General features: G+C 40.8%; 1 long non-coding RNA gene across 1 annotated transcript; it reads left to right on the top strand.

Annotated features, from left to right (window-relative positions):
• Positions 1-1,910: 1,910 nt before the first annotated feature.
• Positions 1,911-18,385, top strand: LOC133070283 (uncharacterized). Its single transcript, XR_009696121.1, has 3 exons — positions 1,911-2,211; positions 8,682-9,129; positions 17,713-18,385. It is a non-coding gene; the product is annotated as an uncharacterized LOC133070283 (long non-coding RNA).
• The last annotated feature ends 2,853 nt before the right edge of the window (positions 18,386-21,238 follow it).

Genomic DNA, 21,238 nt, shown 5'->3' with positions numbered 1-21,238 from the left:
CTGGATTCTACCCTAGAGACTGGCCATAGGCACCAAATGAGGGAAAATGCATGTAAACTTGATAGCAAATGCAGATTGCTTCCCAGACTTGAGATTTCATCAATATCATTTCCCCAGTAGCTTCAAAGATTTGCAAACCCTAATCGACAGTGTCAGGGCAGTAGCAGGAGACTTTGAATTGGAGCAACAGAATGGCGAAATAGCCCCCTGGACTCTGTGTCCATCACCTGCATCCAAATTCACCACTTACTGTGTGATGCCAAGGCAAGCTACTCTCTCACTACATCAACTCCATCATCTGGGAAATGAGGATGATGATAGCACTCACCTTATAAATCGCGGGGAGTCGCTTAGGACGGCTCCCAGCACAGAGGAAAGACGAAAATATTAACAGCTATCATTTTTATCATTGTTAAGAACTCTATTGGCTACTCATCCCATTCCTCCATGTTCTATGTGATAAAAACACGTGGGGATCTTAGAAACCGGAGGTGATGAAGGTTTGCAATCCTACACAAGCACACTGCTGCAGACATTCTTCCTGGCTCCCATGGGCTGGCAAGCAGCTGGCTTCTCCGTGTTCTCTGTCCTGGCAGAAAATGCCCAAAAGAGGTAAAAGACAGAGACCGCACACCATCTGTGCAAACCAGGCTGCTCTTGTAGTTTTTAGGCAGAATCTAAAGTCAGTCAGTCAGATAAGCCTTACTTTTTAAAGATAAAACTGTTCTTGGAGACTACAGCCGTTCCCTCCCCTCACGCCCCATACTCATGCACACTCCCCCACACCTCCCAAGAAACGTTTAGCCTTTTGCAAGACATACTCTGGGGTCCTGTTGAGACAGCCTCTTGCCACATTAACTTCTCTGTCTAATTCCAGGCAGAGAAGCCTTTGCTAATTTCACAACAGGAAAGCACACAGGAAATTCGAGAACAAAGCAAATCTACACACACAGCCCAGCATCTTCCAGCAAACGCGGTGAGGTACTGACCCGAAGCAAGACGACTCTGGACTGCAAAAGAGGCAGCTGCCTCCTAAACTGTGAGGGGACGGAAGAAGTCTTTTGCCTCTAAAAAACCAGATCTGAATACCAATTGCTCATGAATATTTATGAGCCGCTCCAGCTTGCTCAAGAGTCACCCTTGACTGTAACCCTGGAGCTTGGCTTTGTAAAATATTCCCCAAAGTTTTTTCTCTTTGCCTCCTCTCGGAAGGAGAGGGTGGGAAAGTGTATATAGGGCTTTTTGCCTCTTGCTCTTTCAAGTACTTGCTTTTGGTCTGGGCTTTTGAATTCCTTTTTTCCTTTTTTATTTTTATTTTTTTCCTGGTCTTAAGGATTCAGATCAAATCAGTTTTGCTCTTACCCCTTCTATCTTCCATATTTGGCAGCTTTTGTTTTCTTCCTCTTTGCTCTTTATTTTTCAGCCTCTGCTTGCTGTTGTCGGTCTCAGTGAAAGAGGTACTCAAGGAACAGAGATATAACAGACCCTCGGGCTCGTGGGAGGGGCTAAATTAGCCTGCCCCGTTTCGGAAGGAACCTCAAACCCTATGTCTTTTTCATTGACTGAAAGGATACTTGCCGAGGAGTTCAGCAGCTCATTCCCCTGAAGCTTGCCCGGGCTGTAACTTTTTGTATCTTGAGGCAATGTGTTTTCAGATCTCTCTTCAGATTTTCCCTCTCTTTGATACAGAAATCCATTCCCCCCCTTGAAAAATGTATCTTGGCTGCAAGCAAATAAAAAGCGATTTACTTTTTGCAATTTTGAAGCAAGCTAACAAGAAACTTGTTACCTTGATACCCACTGGAAAAACGATGGGACTCAAGAACAGTTCTTCTGGTCCCATAAATCCGATCACTTCTGGTTCCCTGATGAGCAATCCCTTTTTGGAGCTCATTACTCCAGAAGAGCAACGGGTCACCCAAGCAAAGGACGCGGCGCGGGAGAAACCGTGGTATTGGTCGGAAGGCAGGGTGGGACAGCAGAGAAGGCTGCTTGCTGAGAACAGCTGTCTAGCTGTGCTGATGCAAGCTGTCTACCTTTTCCAAACCTTCACCTCCTACCTCTGAAGTCTTATAGGCAGGAATTGCCACACCCAGGCTTCACCAAGATAACCCGAATACAGACGAAAAACTGACCAAAGCATTAAAAAAAAACCAACACTGTGTCTATGAAGTTATTTTGGAGTCAGGATAAGCGACAACCCAAAGGAAGGTAAGTTCCCAAGTCTTAAGACTGCCTGTTTGGGCACCTTCTCCCTCCACGAGGCTGTCACAAACTTTAGCATTTTAGGTTTGAAAGAGACCTGACATCTAAGCGAGGATAGAGATGTGGAGATGTTAAGCTACAAGTTCATGTTCACTTTGAGAGCAGCGAGCTGGTCTCTCTTACTTGCTACCATGTTCTCCAGCACCTGATACAGTTTCTCCCACAGTGCAGGTGCTCAGTAGGTTTTTGATGAATGGTTGAGTTAATAAATAGCTGCCAAGCAGAACATAAATCTGATTTCACTAATTTGTAGTTTATGCTTTTTCTACATTGTTTCTTCCGCATGAAAATTTGTGTCTAAAATCAGTTATACCATAAGACATTTTGAAAGTGAAAGTGAAAAGTTGCTCATTCATGTCTGACTCTTTGCAACCTCACCGACTGTACAGTCCATGGAATTCTCCAGGCCAGAATACTGGAGTGAGTAGCTGTCTCTTCTCCAGGGACTCTTCCCAACCCAGGGATTGAACCCAGGCCCCCCGCATTGTAGGCAGATTCTTTACCATCTGAGCCACCAGGGAAGCCCAAGAATACTGGAGTGGATAGCTTATCCCTTCTCCAGGGGATCTTCCCGACCCAGGAATCGAACCAGAGTCTCCTGCGTTGCAGGTGGATTCTTTACCAGCTGAGCTACATCATTTTACTTCCAAATATATTCCATAGCTATTAAATTTGTGACCATTAAAGGCTGTTTTTTACTCTATACAAAATATATTCTCCACTATACTTTTAATCATACTTTAATAAAGGCAGGGGCTTTTTTTTTTTTTTTTCAGTTTAGGCGTTTCTGTTATTTGCACAATGCTCAGCAGCATATTATGTGCTCAATAATTTTTCATGCTGGACTTTCCTGGTGGTCCAGTGGTTAGGCCTCCATGCTTCCATTGCAGGGGGCACGGGTTTGATTCCTGGTCAGGGAACTAAGATCCTAATGCCATATGGCACAGTGCCCGCCCACCCCCCCAAAAAAAAGTTTAATGCTTTAATAAATCTGAGTCACACAAGACTCTTTCTTTACCTTACTAAAGGTTTCAGAGTTAGAGCATTTGCCATTTATAGTAAAAACTAGTTATACTAAATGAGAATCCATGATTGCCTTTTCCAGATACCAAGATTTCTAATAAGAAATATTAGTTTGGTATTTGTCCTATTGTGGTAAAATTGTTTTTAATTGCTGTGATGATATATCTGTAAAAATCAACAATTTTTTAATGGGTTTATGACTGTCTGGGCATCATTGTTTCAGAGAAATGTTTCAAAAAGAACATGTCTACAAAATATCCTGTGAACTATAGGATGGAAAAAAGACTGTCAAAGCTAGAAGGAGAAAAAAATGATCAAGATCCACAGTGAGTGAGAGGTTATGTGGGAGAAATAGACAAGCATCTGAACATGTCAAGGACAGCCCCTTCCAGAACATGACCTCTTCTCATTACCCCCAATGCTTCCACACTGGGCCAAGCCACATCATCTTGCATCTGGTTTATTATGATAGCCTTCCCACTGGTCTCCCAGACTCTGCTCTAAATCCTGCTCAGTCATTCCGTACCCAGTACTCACAGTGATTCAGTTAAAACCAAACCAAGCATATCACTCTTCTGCTCAAAACCTTCCAGTGGCTCCCATCTCACTCCAAGCATAAACCAGTTCCTATCTGGCTTGCTGCCCATCACCTCTCTGACTTTCCACTGTTCTCTTCATGTTGCCTCTGCTCTAGCCTCAGAGTCTCTGCAGTTGCTGTTCTTTCTGCCTACAGTGCTATTCTCCCAAATATCCACAGAGCTCATTCCTAAGTCTTTAATAAATTATTATCTTCTACCCTAGCATAAGATAGTGATCGCTAGTGTTATACACGAAAATGAACCTAGGCTCTTTGGAAAGAGGGCAAATTCCAAGTCTGAGGCAGGAAGTGTGTAAGATGAGATTGAAACATTTTATCATACCAGAAATAAAGGACACTATCTAAAACTACTAGGGTCATTCCAAAAGGACTCAGGAGACAACTTCAAGTGGCTCCTACTGGCCAAAGTAATAAAAAATTTGAGTGGCAATAATAAATAATGACTGCAATGTATTGAAACACATTAGATATGTTGACACTCACATATTCATGATGGTACTATAAAGAAATCATTGTTCACCTTTGGAACCAATTCATTATTCCAAAAAAAAGGTAAATAAAAAAGGAAAATAGCAACACTCAATCTGCCTTTGCTGCATAAACTGCACCAATAGAAGGGCCAAATAGTTGATGAGGAGAAGTTTCTCCCTCAAATATTCCAGATAATTAAAGAAAAAAATTTGAGTATAACCATTGTGCAAACACCCTCCCTGCAAAAAAAAAAAAAAAAAGGAATGAACCTAGCATAATCACCAATGATTGCTTATATCATAAAGGTAGGTACGAAAATTCATTGACAACCTTCTAATGGAGGTATATAGCACAACTTCTGAAGCAGTCTTGCCAATATTGAAGCTTCTAGATCTAACTACCAGCTCACAGGAGGCCTGGGGACACTGAAAACCAAGTTAAAAGGCACCATAGGAATGCAATCAGTAAAACTTGATCTGGAGGAAACACTATAAAATAACTCAATTTCTTTAACAAGGAAGTTGCAGGGAAGAAAAAAGAGGATGGGGCACCTATAGACTAAAAGAAATTTAAAAGATATACCAAGAAAATGCAGAAACTGGGCCTTGAAATCCTGATTTAAATCAATTTAAAAGAAACCTCAGGACAACTGAAGAAATTTGAACACTGGATATTATATAATATTAAAGAGCTGTTATTTTTAAATATACATATAATATTGTGGTTATAATTTTTCAAAAGTACATATCTTTTGGAAATACATGCTGAAATATCTACAAAAGTCTGAGACTAGCTTCAAAAAGGAGTAGTAGATTAGGTATAAATAAAACAAGATTATAGATGAAGTGATAATTGTTGAAGTTGGATAGTGGGTACATGGGGATTTGATTTACTATTTTCTCCATTTTGTATGTTCGAGATTTTTGCAATAAAAGATAAACTAGGAAACTGATGATATGCAATAGTTTTATCAGGGAATTGTTCCAGAGTTTTAAAGACATGATTTAATATTTACTGAGACAGTAGCCACATGTAAAATCAGTTTGGGGGTTGAAAGAGGACAAGGTTCAGCTGGGTTTTTTTAATTGCTATAATTTGAAGCCTCAACATTTCATTAAGAAGCAAATAGTCAGATGAAAGAGTTATTTGTAAGATTCATTTGAAAAATAAAAGTAATTGAACAACAAACTGGTCAAAGCTAAAAAGTTGTTACACCACCATAAGCCAGAAAAGTATATTCACTATGCATTTTTTTTTTCCTGCTGCACAGTAATCAGGCAGCTATATCAGGATTTTCTTAGATTTCTTTGTGGAACATAATATTAGATGTAGAAATTTAAAAGGACTATATACTCTATCCAACATGCAATATCCACAGTGTGTTCTGACTACTTGAGGCACTTTCCATACACCTAACAGTGACCAAATAGGAATAACATTAATCAGACAGAGTAATGATGGTAGTGTCTGCATCTGGGGGGCAGGGGTAGCTGGTGGGATAGGGTAGAGAATGGGCATTCCGGTCTTGACATTGTTTCTAATCCTCCACTAAAACAAAAGTCTATTGATAAAACTCATGAAAGGAGGTACTCTGCTTTTTTATGTATCTTAAAAGAAATGGCCAGGGTAACTATTGTGCAAAATGACATGTTTCCCCAATTCCAAGAATGCCTGTATTTATCTATGCAGTTTTTATTATTTTTTTTCAGTTTTTATTATTTTTGAATGTACCAAAATGTTCTTCATAACATTTGACACAGTGTTCAACATATTATGTCATTTTGATATTAAACAGTTCTTACTTGTGGCTGGTTTCAAGGCTAATAGGAGACTGCAAAAGGATGGGGTTTTATATCTGATAAGGATGTTCTAGACATGGTAAATCATACTTCAAGAAACATGAGGTAAAAGGTTAAATGCTGTATGGCAATTAACAAATCTAACCTTCAGTTCAGTTCAGTTCAGTCGCTTAGTCATGTCCAACTCTTTGCGACCCCATGGACTTTAGCACGCCAGGCTTCCCTGTCCATCACCAACTCCAGGAGCTTACTCAAACTCACGTCCATTGAGTTGGTGATGCCATCCAACCATCTCATTCTCTGTTGTCCCCTTCTCCTCCCACCTTCAATCTTTCCCAGCATCAGGGTCTTTTCCAAGGAGTCAGTTCTTCGCATCAGGTAGCCAAGGTATTGGAGTTTCAGCTTCAGCATCAGTCCTTCCAATGAATATTCAGGACTGATTTCCTTTAGGATGGACTGGTTGGAGATCCTTCAAAAGCATCAATTCTTCAGCGCCTAGCTTTCTTTGTAGTCCAACTCTCACCTCCATACATGACTACTAGAATAACCATAGCTTTGACTAGACAGACCTTTGTTGGCAAAGTAATGTCTCTGCTTTTCAATATGCTATCTAGGTTTGTCATAACTTTTCTTCCAAGGAGCAAGCATCTTTTAATTTCATGGCTGCAGTCACCATCTGCAGTGATTTTGGAGCCCCCCAAAATAAAGTCCGTCACTGTTTCCATTATGTCCCCATCTATTTGCCATGAAGTGATGGGACCAGATGCCATGATCTTAGTTTTCTGAATGTTGAGTTTTAAGCCAACTTTTTCACTCTCCTCTTTCACTTTCATCAAGAGGCTCTTTAGTTCTTCTTAAAATCTAATCTTAAGAATTTATAAATTTTTTTCCCACCAGGAATACACCCAAATCCCATCTTCTTATACCTGCTATAAACCAAGATTCTAAGTCAATACTACTTGGTATTTGCTGTAAGAATATTCAACAAACAAAATTTGCCAGCAGCTTTTGAAAATCATATCAAATTTTCGTGACACTATTTTCTTTCACTTTTAATGGACTTTTATTTTTTAGAACAGTTTTAGGTTCACAGCAAAAGTGAACAGAGAGTACAGAAGTTTCCCATATATAATTCTGTCACTGCCACAGCCTTGCTTGCTATCTCCCATCAGAGTGATACATTGGTTACCACTGATGAGCCTACACTGATACATCATTATCACCCAAAGTCCATAGCTTATATTAGAGTTCACTCTTGATGTTGTACATTCTATGCGTATGTATGTTAGTTGCTCAGTCATGTCTGACTCTTTGCCAACTCCATAGACTGTAGCCTGCCAGGCTCCTCTGTCCACGGAATTCTCCAGGCAAGAATACTGCAGTGCATAGCCATTCCCTTCTCTAGGGGATCTTCCTGACCCAGGGATCAAACCAGGGTGTCCCGCATTGCAGGTAGACTCTTTACCATCTGAGCCACCAGGGAAAGCCTGGACATTCTACAGGTTTTGACAAAAATATAATGACATATATCCATCATTATAGTTTCTTGCCAGTATCTGATACTGTACTTTGACAGTCTATCAGTACCATATGCACATGTCTTATTAAAAAAAAACATGGATTAGATTAACTCAATCATATTTGTAGTTCTCTATCATTGATAATAACCTCTTCCCCCACTCCATCTGCCTGCGAATAGGTATTCAGAGATGATAAGAACCACAGTGAGGGGTAGGAAACAGGGCATGGAGTGGATCTAAAAGTACTCTGGGAGTATTTAGAATGCACACTGGCTCAGAAAATGCCCCTTCCCTTCTTTTAGGAGAGGAGTAGGAAAGGTACTGGCTCAGTGGTAAAGAATATGCCTGCAACGCAGAAGACCAGGAAGAGTCCCCTGGAGGAGGGCATGGCAACCCATTCCAGTATTCTTGCTGGAGAATCCCATGGACAGAGAAGCCTGGTGGGCTACAGTTCATGGGGGTCACAAAGAGTCATACACGATTGACCGACTGAGTACTAGGAAAAGCTCTGCTCAGAGCAGAGCCAGGGTTCTCAACCCCAGCTGCACATTACACATATTGTTATCACTGGCGGTGCTTTAAAAACACTAATGCCCATCCTCATTGTCAGAGATTGGAATTTGGTCTAAGGTTCAAGCAAGGATTTCTCTTTAAGGACTCAGTCATTTTAATGTGCTGCCAGGGCTTTAGAGTTAAGGAGATCTAAGTTTAAATCCTCACTGTGTGAAATGAGACAAGTTGGTGAGCTTCTCTGAAACTGTTTATCTGTGAACTGAAGTTTTCTTTAAAAAATCTACTTCACAGAGTCATAGTAGGGGAAAGGAGGAAATAAATACATAAGAACTCCCAACAGAGACCCCAGCACATAGTTAGCACTCACCAAGTTTCCGTTCCTTTCCTCTTCACTTATACGCTAGGTATATGGTTCGGATTAAATAAAATATTGTCTTCTCTTCTTGTGTCCCTTACCTTTCCCCGCTCTAATATCTTCCATTTATTTTTCAGAAGTAACCCCCTGGCCACTTCAGTTGAGAAGAGAACAGAAGTTCTGTTCTGAAGAGAATAGAAGTCTCTTCCCTCCTCCAGTACATAGGACCTCTCTACCTCCCTTCCCCAAACTTGCTGTGATTTTACATATTCAACAGCAACTGCGGGACTAGGGGCATGCTGAAATAGGGGGTTGGGGAGTGAAGTATGACTCAGGGTCACTCATGCCTTTTTCTTTCAAGGATAAGCAAGTGGCCTTGGAAGTCAGGGAGGAATGCCCTGAAGTCTGAGTTCAGGGAAGCCCTTGAATGTTGCAGAATGGGGCCAGCTCTTCCAAAGGGGAAGTACATGACCAAACAGTTGCACCAGAAGAAGGCACGCTTCGAGCACATGGCACATTAAAATCAAGCAGATCAGACACTCAACAAGGAATCTGAAGAATTAAAATAAAGATCCTGAACTACAGGTAAATGCCTAACCTGATCCCAGTACTTGATAAAGTCTCTGTTTACAGCAAGTATTGAACAACTGATTCATAACCACTCTATTCTGAGCTACAGCTACCCGTCACTTCTCCTGCATGTGCTGAAATCTCTTACATTTTCTGTTGAAACATCCCCTTTACCTCTTTCATCCTTCTACTCCCACTTAAAGTATCCTGATTCCTCTAAATGTCTCAGAGGTTTTCAGATGTAATGAGTGAAATGTTCCTTCATTAAAAATGATAAAATTGTACTGTTACTTCAAGAAGTCAGCCCCAAATCCATGAGTTTCAGGTATAATAACTGATAACAGCTATAATATCTTTGGGCTTCCCCAGTGGCTCAGTGGTTAAAGAATCTGCCTGCAATGCAGGAGACGTGGCAGAAGCCACAGGTTCAAATCCCTGGGTCAGGAAGATCCCGTGGGAAAGAAAATGGCAACCCACTCCAGTAATGTTACCTGGGAAATCCCATGGGCATAAGAGCCTGGTGGGCTACAGTCCATGGGGTTGCAAAGAGTTGGACATGACCTAGCAACTAAACACAAACAACAAAAAACATACTATCTTTAAGGTCAAAGATATTCACTTCTAAAGAAAGTACTATCTATAAAAGTCCAATTGATTTATGTGCTGTGCTAAGTCACTTCAGTCACGTCCAACTCTTTGTGACCCTAAGGACGTGGCCCACCAGGCTCCACTGTTCATGGGATTCTCCAGGCAAGAATAGTTGAGTGGGTTGCCATGTCCTCCTCCAGGGGATCTTCCCGACCCAGTCGAACCCGTGTCTCTTACATCTCCTGCACTGGTAGGTAGGTTCTTTACTGCTAGAGCCACCTGGGAAACCCATTTGATCTATAAAATCTCCAACTATTTAAAGAAATTTAATTTTAAAATATTTTTAAAATGTTAAATTTAGATAGAGATGGTAAACAGATCAGTGGCTGCCCTAGATCCATTGGGGTGGAAGGAGGTCTTGAATAAGTGAAGCTCAGGGGATTTTTTTAAGTGGTGAAACTATTCAGTATGATACTATCATGATGGAATACGTTACAGTATTTGTCAAAATCTGTGGAACTTTAAAGGACAAAGAATGAAACAATGTACACAGTTAAAAAAAGAAATCATCCATGAGGTTAAGGGATCCCTGAATGGAATGTCAGTTATGACAAAAGAATCTAACTGTATTATAAATGTATGAAAGAACCTCACTGAAGAGAGTAGGAAAAAGGGTACTGCCCTGAGTCACTTTGGAAACGAGTGAAGTTTGTAAAACAAAAGGCAAAAGGAACCATACAAAAACATATGACTCTGTTGATACAGCTGTTTCCCACGGGGATATGGGTTCATAGTTCATATACTACTACATCTGTATCCTGGCATTGGACAATTATGTAAACAGATGTCAACATGAGTGAGGGTTCTCATTGTGGGAGTGGAAGGTTACAGACAGGCAAGAGTAGGGGTGATTATAACAAATCGATCACACTAAGATAATAGAGGAAACTGGATATGGAGTATATGAGTAGTCTCTGTACAGTCTTTACAACTTTTCTGTAAATCAAAAACTATTCTAAAATTAAAAGTTGATTTAAAAAAAATATGTTGTTAAGCATTGTATAGGTGTTTAAATGCATTTGTTGTACTGAAACTAATGCTGAAGGACATCTTTACTAAAATAACTGCTAAAAGGACATGGTTTTGCAAAAGTATTTGTTACACATGATTTCTTTTTCAAACAGAATTCATTGTCCCTACATCCAGCAAAGCAAAGTTAACTCAGGCTCTATGCCAAGACACGGAAACAGTCTTGTTACATAGACTCTATGCGATAATGGTAGTACTCAAATCTTTTCATCCATGACACACAATATTCCCATTGGTCTAAAGGAAAAAAGCCTCACTGGCTCAAAAAGTTTCCAGTAAGTGTCTCCGGGGAGAAGTCACAAACTCTGGGGCCAGGGGAGGGCAGCAAGGAGAACTGACTGCTGGTTCCAGAACCTGAAAAAAATAATAAAAAAGGGAGGAGAAGGCCCGTGCTTCTCCAGACGACCACCCTCATATGGGAACATTGCCTGGGGAACTTAAAGTAGCTCTGAGAAGGAGACAAGTTGTACTTAAGAAAAATTCACCACACTTAACCGACCCTAAGTGCTGGACCATACTTGCTAAGCAATCAAAGACTGCCAAGGACATAAGTTTCTAATTCAGGACACTGCTAGTGCTAGGAGGCAGGAGACATTCTTAAAGAACACATGGCTTCTAAAGTCTTACGCTCAAGACTTTAACATGGTGGCTCACACACTCATTTTTTGAAGACAATAATAGCCCACAATACCAGGCCAGTCTGAAGCAAGAGGTATTCATGTTGCTGTCAATGTCTCTGCCTCTGCAGAGCTTCGTGGGCGTGACAAACTGGAGACAAGGCCAAAGTTAGGCATCCTGTGCTCCTTTACATTAGGCCCTTCATCCATTCCAGGCCAGCAGAGCCTGAAAAAATAAAGAGTAGAGAAAGATAACAGTGATTTTTCTACTTTTGAGATTATTAATTGTGTGGTTATCCCAGCTCATCCTTCAAGGTCTAGTTCAAACCTTAAATTTTTAAAGGCTTCCAAGCTCCTCCAAATTCTGAGAGCATAATTCTCCTCTCAAAGTGTCAAGTAACTTGGTGGTGGGTTAGTCGCTAAGTCATGTCTGACTCTAGCCATGGACAATAGCCCACCAGGCTCCTCTGTCCATAGGATTTCCCAAGCCATAGTACTGGAGTGGGTTGCCATTAGCTTCTCCAGGGGATCTTCCCAACCCAGGAATCGAACCCCGGTCTCCTGTCTTACAGGTGGATTCTTTACCAACTGAAGTACAAGGGAAGTCGCCAAGTAACAGCACTTGTTTAATGCCTTGCACTTCCAGAACATTAAAAATCTGTTTTTATCACATGTTTTAGAATTAAGGATATACAGACTACATATAGAAAATGTCTCGAAGCCTACCCACACAACCATTCACCTTAATTTTTTCCGGGAAAAATGGAAATTTCATAGGGGCCCCTGCTCCAGGGGCTAACATATAACTATCTACCACATGTACAGTTTATGTTATCGTGCTTTGTGTTATAAAAAGGGAGTAAGTTAGAAGAGGATCAATGAGGAAAAAGAATTCTTTCCCCTTCTCTACTTAACTTCCCTCCAGTTCCTTCCTCTGCCTAGCTGGAAAAAAGCCCTGTGAAAAAGAGACTGCTCCCAAACAGAAAATAGTACACCATGGTTTATCACAGCTATGCTAAATCCCATAGCTTCCCATAGTGCCAGCCCCTGTCATTCTCTGCTTTTTGTTTTGGTTATTTAAGCACGGAGAAGATTCCTTCTTAAACCATCATGTTTAGGTACCTAAGAAGTTTTGCTACCTTCATTTTCTTTATATTAACTTAAGCCCATCTTGGTTCCCTCTGAGCTGGCAAGAAAGTCGATCACAATCATTACTGGAATCCCCTTACCTCCCTGGTTTACATCACAATCAGGGAGAAGTGAATGTATCAGAAAATAGGGGGAGGACTCCTAATCTCTTCTCTGCTTCGAGCCTTTTTGAAATTCTTGTTGCCCAACCCTGAAACATGACAGGCTTTCTGCTCCATTGCTGAGTGGGGATGAAGGTAGTCTAGTGAGGGGGCTTCATCTTTGCTGGAAGCGCTGGTGTCTAGAGTAGAGTCTCCGTAAGACACCATATGACCATCCTGTTGACCAGGATACAACCACAGAACAAGCAAGGGCACCCACTACCCACCAACCTCCATCCCCTCCCCAGTGCTCCAGAATTTCCACTCTTCCCTGGCCCTCAGAGGTTTACCCCCTTATTACTCTGTTACTCTGCTGCTAAGTCGCTTCAGTTATGTCCGACTCTGTGCAACCCCACAGATGGCAGCCCACCAGGCTTCCCCATCCCTGGGATTCTCCCGGCAAGAACACTGGAGTGGGTTGCCATTTCCTTCTCCAATGCATGAAAGTGAAAAGTGAAAGTTAAGTTGATCACTCGTGTCTGACTCTTCACGACCCCGTGGACTGCAGCCTACCAGGCTCCTCTGTCCGTTGGATTTTCCAGGCAAGAGTACTGGAGTGGGTTGCCATTGCCTTCTCCACTCTATTACTCTATCCCGATTACTCTATTGCTTCAGGGCGCCTTGTGCAATTTCAACAACAAGCTAGGACGGGACTGGGGACTCACAATAACTAACACCTTAACAAAGCATCCCGCCACTTTACACTGGTGTTGTCACTCCTTCCCACCCTAAATTTCCCATCAGTCCTCCCTCCACACTCTATCACTACTAGATTTGGAGTTCTGCAGGAAAAGGACAGATTATTACTCATTTTATGTCCTCTAAAATACCTCACATGGGAATTCTCAACCAGGGCACACAAGAAATCAAATCCCTACCTAGCAGTCCCTCCAAATTTTTATTGATGTTTAAAAAATTCTTTTCCTACAATTGAGTATAAATAACATTATATGAGACATGAAATGAAGCACATCAGGCATCTGAGTGTGGAGAAGCTTTGCTGTAACTAAGAAGTATGAGGTTAGCATGTCATCAGATAGGACTACGGAGGAATTCCAAGAACTCTGCCTCCAAAAAGCACAGACAGGACAGAACCAGCTCTTCTTCAAACAGCAATCACCTTGAAGAGCACCCCATAGATGACCCTGATACCTTTATTGACATTATTGTGGCGATTGCATTATAATCCCTGCTGGCCTGACTAGCGTTGCTGTCAATCATTTAATTATCTCACAATATATCTCCAAAAATTCTAGAATTTGAAGTATTCTTCTGAAGACTGCTACACGTTCACTTTTCTTATTCTCATTTTCTTCCTATCTAAAAGAATATCCATTGTTTAGTCACCTGGCATACATTGCAACCTATTTTGCAGCTGTGTGTACAAAAGCAGTAACTCACTCTGGGAGTAGCAAAGATGGGTGTCCATGATTATGCTTGGCCCGAAGGGGCAGTGGGAGGAAGGAAGAGGTTCCTGGAACCCACAAAGTAATGATGGCTACAGAGGACAGTTGCTTGACAAGAACGGTGGCTTCTACTTTGGGTTGGGGTCCCCCAAAAGCCATTCTCAGGAGTAGGATTTCAGCACAAGTAGTTTATTTGGAAGCAATCCCAGGAGGTCCTGGAAAGGGATGGGTAAGAGAGAGGGCAGGGAAGGAGGCCAAGACAGTGTGCACTGATTGGCAGAGATTGCCCCTGAGTGCAAATGTGGCTCAGTCTCCATGGGGACATAGGAGATGATGAAGAACACGGCTTAGAGTTGTCCCAACCCAGGGGAGAAGATATGGGGATTTTTACCCACCAATTCCCATACAACAGTGGTCAAGGGCTGCTCCCTGAGACTATCAACTGTCCAGCACCTTTGGCCTGCCCTGAACATAGAGTAGGCATGTTTCCATGGCCAGAAAAAGCCCTCAGGCAGAGAGTGGCAGGTGTTTACACAGGAAGGAGCCACCACTGTACATCAGCGGTGGTGGGGGCTGAAGGAACCTGGGGGAGGCACCCATGGCATCTGCTATGCCTTCAGTTAAGGACCGTAGCCACTGCTGCTCTGGCCCCACAGAGAAGGAGCAGAAGAATAAATAAATACCTGACCTCGCTCTTCGCCCATCCCCCTAATCTCCTGCTGAACCTAATCGGATGCCCCTTGATGCAGTTCACTCTGGACAGTCTCACATGGCACAGAGCAGGGTGGAGGAAGAGGAACAGTGGCCTGTGGAGCAAGCAGAGAGCATCCAACACATCAGCCTTCCACTGTTTCCAAATGTCTGTATCTAAAATCTAGGACAGCGCTCTCTGACTATAAAAATATCATGATACATTTATATCTTCAGTAAAAGTGAAGAAACGTGTGACTGGAAAGGACCTTGGAAAACATCTCTGTGAGTCTAAGCAGTAGAGAGAGCACAAGGAAAATGAGAGGAGACAAGTTCTAGTCCTGGTTCTAATAATTATGAATGACGACAATTTGAGCAGGTCATTTGGCACTTCAACTGTTTCCTCATCCTTATAATCAGCAAGCTCTTATTGACTGAACAAAGCTGTTATGAAAATCAAAAGAATATAAAATACCTTGTAGTTAAAAGGGTGATACCGTGAGGAGTCCAGACAGAAAGGAAGCAATACCACTTTTAAACACTTTTCGGAAGGAAATGCCCCTATTTTTGTGTGTGTTTCTTTCAATTAGGAAGATATTTACATGTTTACCACCACACACAAAAAAATTTTTAATTAGACAAGGCATGATATTTAACATGTACTTACTTACAGTGATTTTCTTACCACTAATCCCGCAACCAAAAAATCTACATTCATTTAATTACATCAGTTACTATTCTAATAAATAGTCATAGTCATTTTTCTCTAGTTATTTCCTTTTGTTTTTGATAGTGTGCTTTTGACCCTTTTAACCACTTCCTCTCAGTCCTTATGTGTTTCAACGTTTCTGATGACCCAGTAATCATGCCCAAGATCACAATTCTACATCTTTTCTCTTTTCAGTTCCCTTTTAATGTAGAAAATAAGCCTAATGATGGAGGCACCATTAGATTATACTAAGAAATGCTAGATAGAAAATCTTGGGGAATACGTGTAACTCTATGGCTGATTCATATCAATGTATGACAAAACCCACTGAAGTGTTGTGAAGTAATTAGCCTCCAACTAATAAAACATAAATAAATAAATAAATAAAAAGAAAATCTTCTAGGTGCAGTCATCAGTCTAAGGAAAGAATAAAGTTACAATTATTGCCCCTAAATGGAGATGTCAGAGTTGCTCCCTTGCTAAAAATCAGGAATCAAGATTATCAGTAACCCAGCGAAATTCATGAAACAAAAGGCAGTGTTTCCCTTGGGATTATCACACTATTACTGCCTTGGATTAAAAACCACTATAGCAATTCATTTGACTGGCCTAAAGTTTTCATGAAGGAACTGTGGGGGAGGAGAGGCTGTTTTCAAAGGTACCACCACTAGGAAAATAAGCACTTAATAGTTCTTACCCATCCACAAGGTAGAAGAAGGTGGAGACGGTCATTAAATAAACAAAATAAGATATATCAGAAGAATGAACAAATTTTTTAAAAAAAAGAATGAACATAAAAACATCATTCTTTTTGCTGACTCTATTGTTTCAAGTCTCTGTGGTAGGCGGCAACAGGAAGACTTAAAAGTAGAGGGAAGGAAAAGGCTTTGCCCTTTTCCTTAAAGCATGTTAACTCTATTTTAATTAACCTTTGGGTATTACCGCTTTGCTTCACATCAGAACAATGTAATATCCCATTATCACACCATCTTGAGGAAAGATATTGCCCTTCTGAACTTTGGCAAGAAACATAACAGACATAACAACTCAGAAATGACTACTCCAGGAAAGAAAATTTTTGCATAGACTCTCCTCCCAGTAAGGTTAAAGGAAACTACTTAAAAAAAAATTCTCTAAAAATGATAAGTCATTTTCCATGTAGGTAATTTCCATTGTCCATATTTACAGTTCTCTGAATAAAGTTGTTAGGAACTCCATTTAAAACACTACAATATCTGACATGTGTTTTAAAAGGGAGGGAGAAGAGAGGGCAGAAAAGAGGGAGAGAGATAAGATGGGGAGAAGAATCGAAAATACAAGTTAAATCAAATATATTCAGTGGTTAGCTGGCATTAATAAGCTATTATTTTCATATTCATAAACTTGCTAAGAGATTTTTCCAATTTGTAATACTGAAAACAACAAACATATTAAAATTTAAAACATTTTTTGGATGGAAGGGATATTAAAATAATTTAACTTATACAGGATGGTTATATAAATACTCTAATATTTATACAACTGTCATTCCAAATGTGGAAACTCTATAGATTGGCTTGGGTTTTAGCATCAGACTGCTAGGAATAATCAGACAGACATTATCTGGGTGTCATCTTCAGTGTACTGTTAAGAGAGCCTCAATCAAAATTCAAATGCTTCTACCCACTGCCTTCTGAGATCTTAGATGTCTTTAATGTGGACAAATTATTTACTCCACAATTAGTTGTAAATAGTCATGAGAAAAGTAACATCAGGTACCATTTCCAGGTTTTAAAAAAAGGAATAAATGTATACACTTAAATGAATTACAAATACTGATGCTGATGTGAATGATAAATATGGATCTGACTAATGAATGGGAAAGAGGGGTAGAGAGATTATGCTCTCTACACAACACATTTTGAGCTCTTCTATAGCTGACTGACTAGTGAAAGAGCTCTTTCCCAAAGATATGGGTATTCATTCAAATAAATCTTTATGACTGTAAAGTATGAACTGCATACATATTATCTGGAGGAAATCCCTAGACAGCTTCCGAATAGGAGGTAGAGACCTTGAGATCATCTCTAGACTGAATTCTGACCACAGTTCTCAGATATGGAGAAGACATTCTAGAGAATAAATACACATAGAGGCCTTACGTTTTGGAGGTTGTCTAGGCTCACTGATACAAGGGTTCTGCTTGATTAAATGAATCCCCTTTCCCCTAGAATAAGAAAATTCAACGAACTGAAGCTATGACTCACCTCTAAAGGTCAAGAAACATTGTGAGTACCAAGTGTGATCACACTCTCCAGATGTCAGAGCTCCACATTATGGGTCAAACTGGCATCCCATCAACTTCTGAACCTGAGAGCTGGGGCAAAATTTACTGTGGAAACACCACTGAAAGAACTTCATGTTCCTAGAAGCTCCCTGGATTATAAACTCAGAAGTGGAGATAGCTGCGAGAGTGATTAGACAGAGTTGGAAAGTTCATGCTCCCAGAGAAGTGGCAACGCCTTCAAACTTGGGCAAAGGGCCCCTGCTCTAGTCCCGCACCTTAGAGGGACCCGGAAACCAGAAAACCACAAATAACAAATTTGGCAAAAATCACATGGGTACTTCTGTCACTCAGGACCCAGTGCTCAGTGACGACATTGAGCAATTCACAATCTAGCATGGCTGCTGCTGTGAGTCACGCCATTTAAGCACCAGAGGAACACTCTGCCACCCTACCCTGTGTCCAAATGAAGAAGAGAGGACTGTGGCACTGCTGACGTCAGAGACGGACAACGCTTCAGAGCATGAGGAGCATTTGAGTGGGAGAAATTATTAGGCAAGAAAATATTTAGCTCAATGTATCTTTCTTCTCAAATTTCATGACCACGGTAGGTTTTTGAATAGTAAAATAGGTCATAAAGCAGAGTGTTCACTTTCTTAAACTCTTGATATCCAATATTTAACAGTTTTTACAACAGTTGCACGTGGCATCTGAGGAAAACTTAACAATATGAAACAATTGTTGTTCAGTTTCTCAGTCGTGTCTGACTCTTTGAGACCCCATGGATTGCAGCTCTCCAGGCTTCCCTATCCTTCACCATCTCCTGGAGCTTGCTCAAACTCAAGTCCATTGAGTTGGTGATGCCATCCAACCATGTCATCCTCTGTCGGTCCCTTCTCCTCCTGCCTTTGTATATATGTAAGTCTAGATATAACACGTATTAAACACAACACTTATTCTTCACATTGGTAGCTACAATTATAAATATTATTATAAAATATAATAACATAAATTTTATAATAATACCTAAATTTCAGAAAACAGTTAAAACTTTTGATTATATTTAAATTAATTCATTAATTATCATTATATTTGGCCTTTGTACTTAGCAGATAATATTGAATATGTACTGTATATGTACATGTATTTGTATATGCATATGTCATTCAGTCATGTCCAACTCTTGGCAACTCCATGGACTATAGCCCACCAGGCTCCTCTGGTCCATGGGGATTCTCCAGGCAAGAATACTGGGGTGGGCTGCCATGCCCTCCTTCAGGGGATACTCCCAACCAAGGGATCAAATTGAACCCAGGTCTCCTGCATTGCAGGAGGATTCTTTACCTTCTGAGCCACCAGGGAAGCCCAATATTGAAAATACTAGAAGAAAAATAATTTTTTGAAGCCACTGTTTGTAAACTTTTTTACATTTATTTTATACTTTTTATATAAAAGATACTCAAGGTTTCTATACATCTTGTGGCAGTTTAAAAAATCAGCCTCAATTTTTTTTACAGCCCTTCCATAGAGAGGTCAAGGGGAGGGGGACATCTCAGCCAATGGAATAAAGTAACACCAAATGGCTTTTAAGGTTAGATCCAAAAAGGCCATTCAGGTTTTGCCTTGTCCACTAGAATACTCTTTCCTGAAGCCCTGAGCCACCACTGAAAAAATCTGACCATACTGAGGCTACCATACTGTGAGGAAAGCTAAGCCACAAGAAGAGACCACGTCATCCACATTCCAGTTAACAGGTCCAACTAAGCCCAACCTTCAAGCATTCCCAGCCCAGCCACCAGACATGTGAGTGAAGAGACCCACAGATGATTCTGGACCTCATCCAGTAGTCTCCCACAACTATCCAAGCTTTGCCAGCAGTGACCCCAGATATCATGAACCAGAGATAAGCCATCTCTGCTGTACCCTGTCCAAATTCTTGACCCAGAGAATCCAAGGTGATTTTAAAGCAGTTGTCATTTTATTCCACAAAATTTTGGTATGGTTTGTTATGCACCAAGAGATAATTAGTGTGTTTTGAATGCATTTAAATTCTATTTTTAGCTTAGATTATTGAGGATGATTATTAGTTAAACTAGTAATAGAAACTGTAAAAGTAGAGGGAAGGAAAAAATGTTTAAGAGAAAAGTAGAGAGACTATCAGTTATGGCAGCATGAGGGATTCAGCAACGCTTCTCTGTAATAAAACAAATATAGGCTTCGAGGAAGATAGAGTAGATATATTTTTCCATATTCCTGTTGCTTAAGTACAACTGAAAACTGGACACTATATACATGTGTGTATGGACACATGCGCATGTGCTAAGTCACTTCAGTCCTATCTGACTCTTTACGACCCTGTGGACTGTAGCCTCCTCTGTCCATGGGATTTTCCAGGCACAGAGTACTGGAGTTGCTTGCCATTGCCTCCTCCAGGGATCCTCCCCACCCAGGAATTGAACCCATGTCTGTTAGATCTCCTGCATTGGCAGGCAGTTTCTTTACCACTAGTGCCACCTGGGAAGCCTATATATAGAAAGACAGAGAGAGAGAGAGAGATTCTAAAAGCTGGAGAGAAGAAGGCAGATTGGCTAGCAACCTAGAAACTCTAGAAATGACACAAAGAACAAAAGTTCTGTTTGCCTTATACATCCCACACTTACAGAGAGCTGGCTCCTACCCCCACCCAGCAGTAACAAAAAGTGCTGCTCCCTGGACTATCAATGGAGGCTGGGTGGGGAACTGGGGCTTTCATTACCATCTGGTAGTAACGGGGATGTGCTGCCAGGGGTGTGCACATCCCTTCCAGAGCAGTGTCAGAGGAGGCTGGCTAAAACAGAAGTTAATTAAGATACAGAGCCCCACCCATAACATAATATCCAAAATGTCCACGTTTTGACCCAAAATCCATCATATCTACAACTAGGAAGATCACAAACTGAATGACAAAAAAAATAACAGATGCCAACACACAGATTCTAGTTTAATTCTAGTTTGAATTCTGCTTTCGTTTTTTGTACAAATTCTAATTTAAATATGCAAATATATTTAAAGCAATCATGTAAATTAATCTTTGAGAGTTTTAATTATTACATAAGTATGGGTAAGCCACTAAAGTATGTTATGACTTAAATAGTTGAAGTTTTTATAAAATTCTCCTCTATCCATGCAATTCTCTAGGCAAGAATACTGAAGTGGATTATCATTCCCTTCTCCAGGGGATCTTCCCAACCCAGGGATCAAACCCAGTTCTCCTGCATTGCAGGCAGATTCTTTACTATCTGAGCCACCAGGGAAACTCCCTTTTATAAAATTATTTCTTTGTATGAAAGATGTCTAGGGGTAGGAAGTCCTGGGCAAGCATGAAGTTTCCGTGGTTGTCAGGGATCCAGGTTTCTTCCCTTTTGTTGCTTACCTTTGCTCATATTTCTTCTCATGTTCCAAAATGACTGGTGGAGCTCCAGCCATTTTGCTCA

This window comes from Dama dama, chromosome 15, assembly GCF_033118175.1.
Source record: "Dama dama isolate Ldn47 chromosome 15, ASM3311817v1, whole genome shotgun sequence".
Taxonomy (NCBI): Eukaryota; Metazoa; Chordata; class Mammalia; order Artiodactyla; family Cervidae; genus Dama; species Dama dama.
This window is presented reverse-complemented; position numbering and strand designations above follow the sequence as displayed.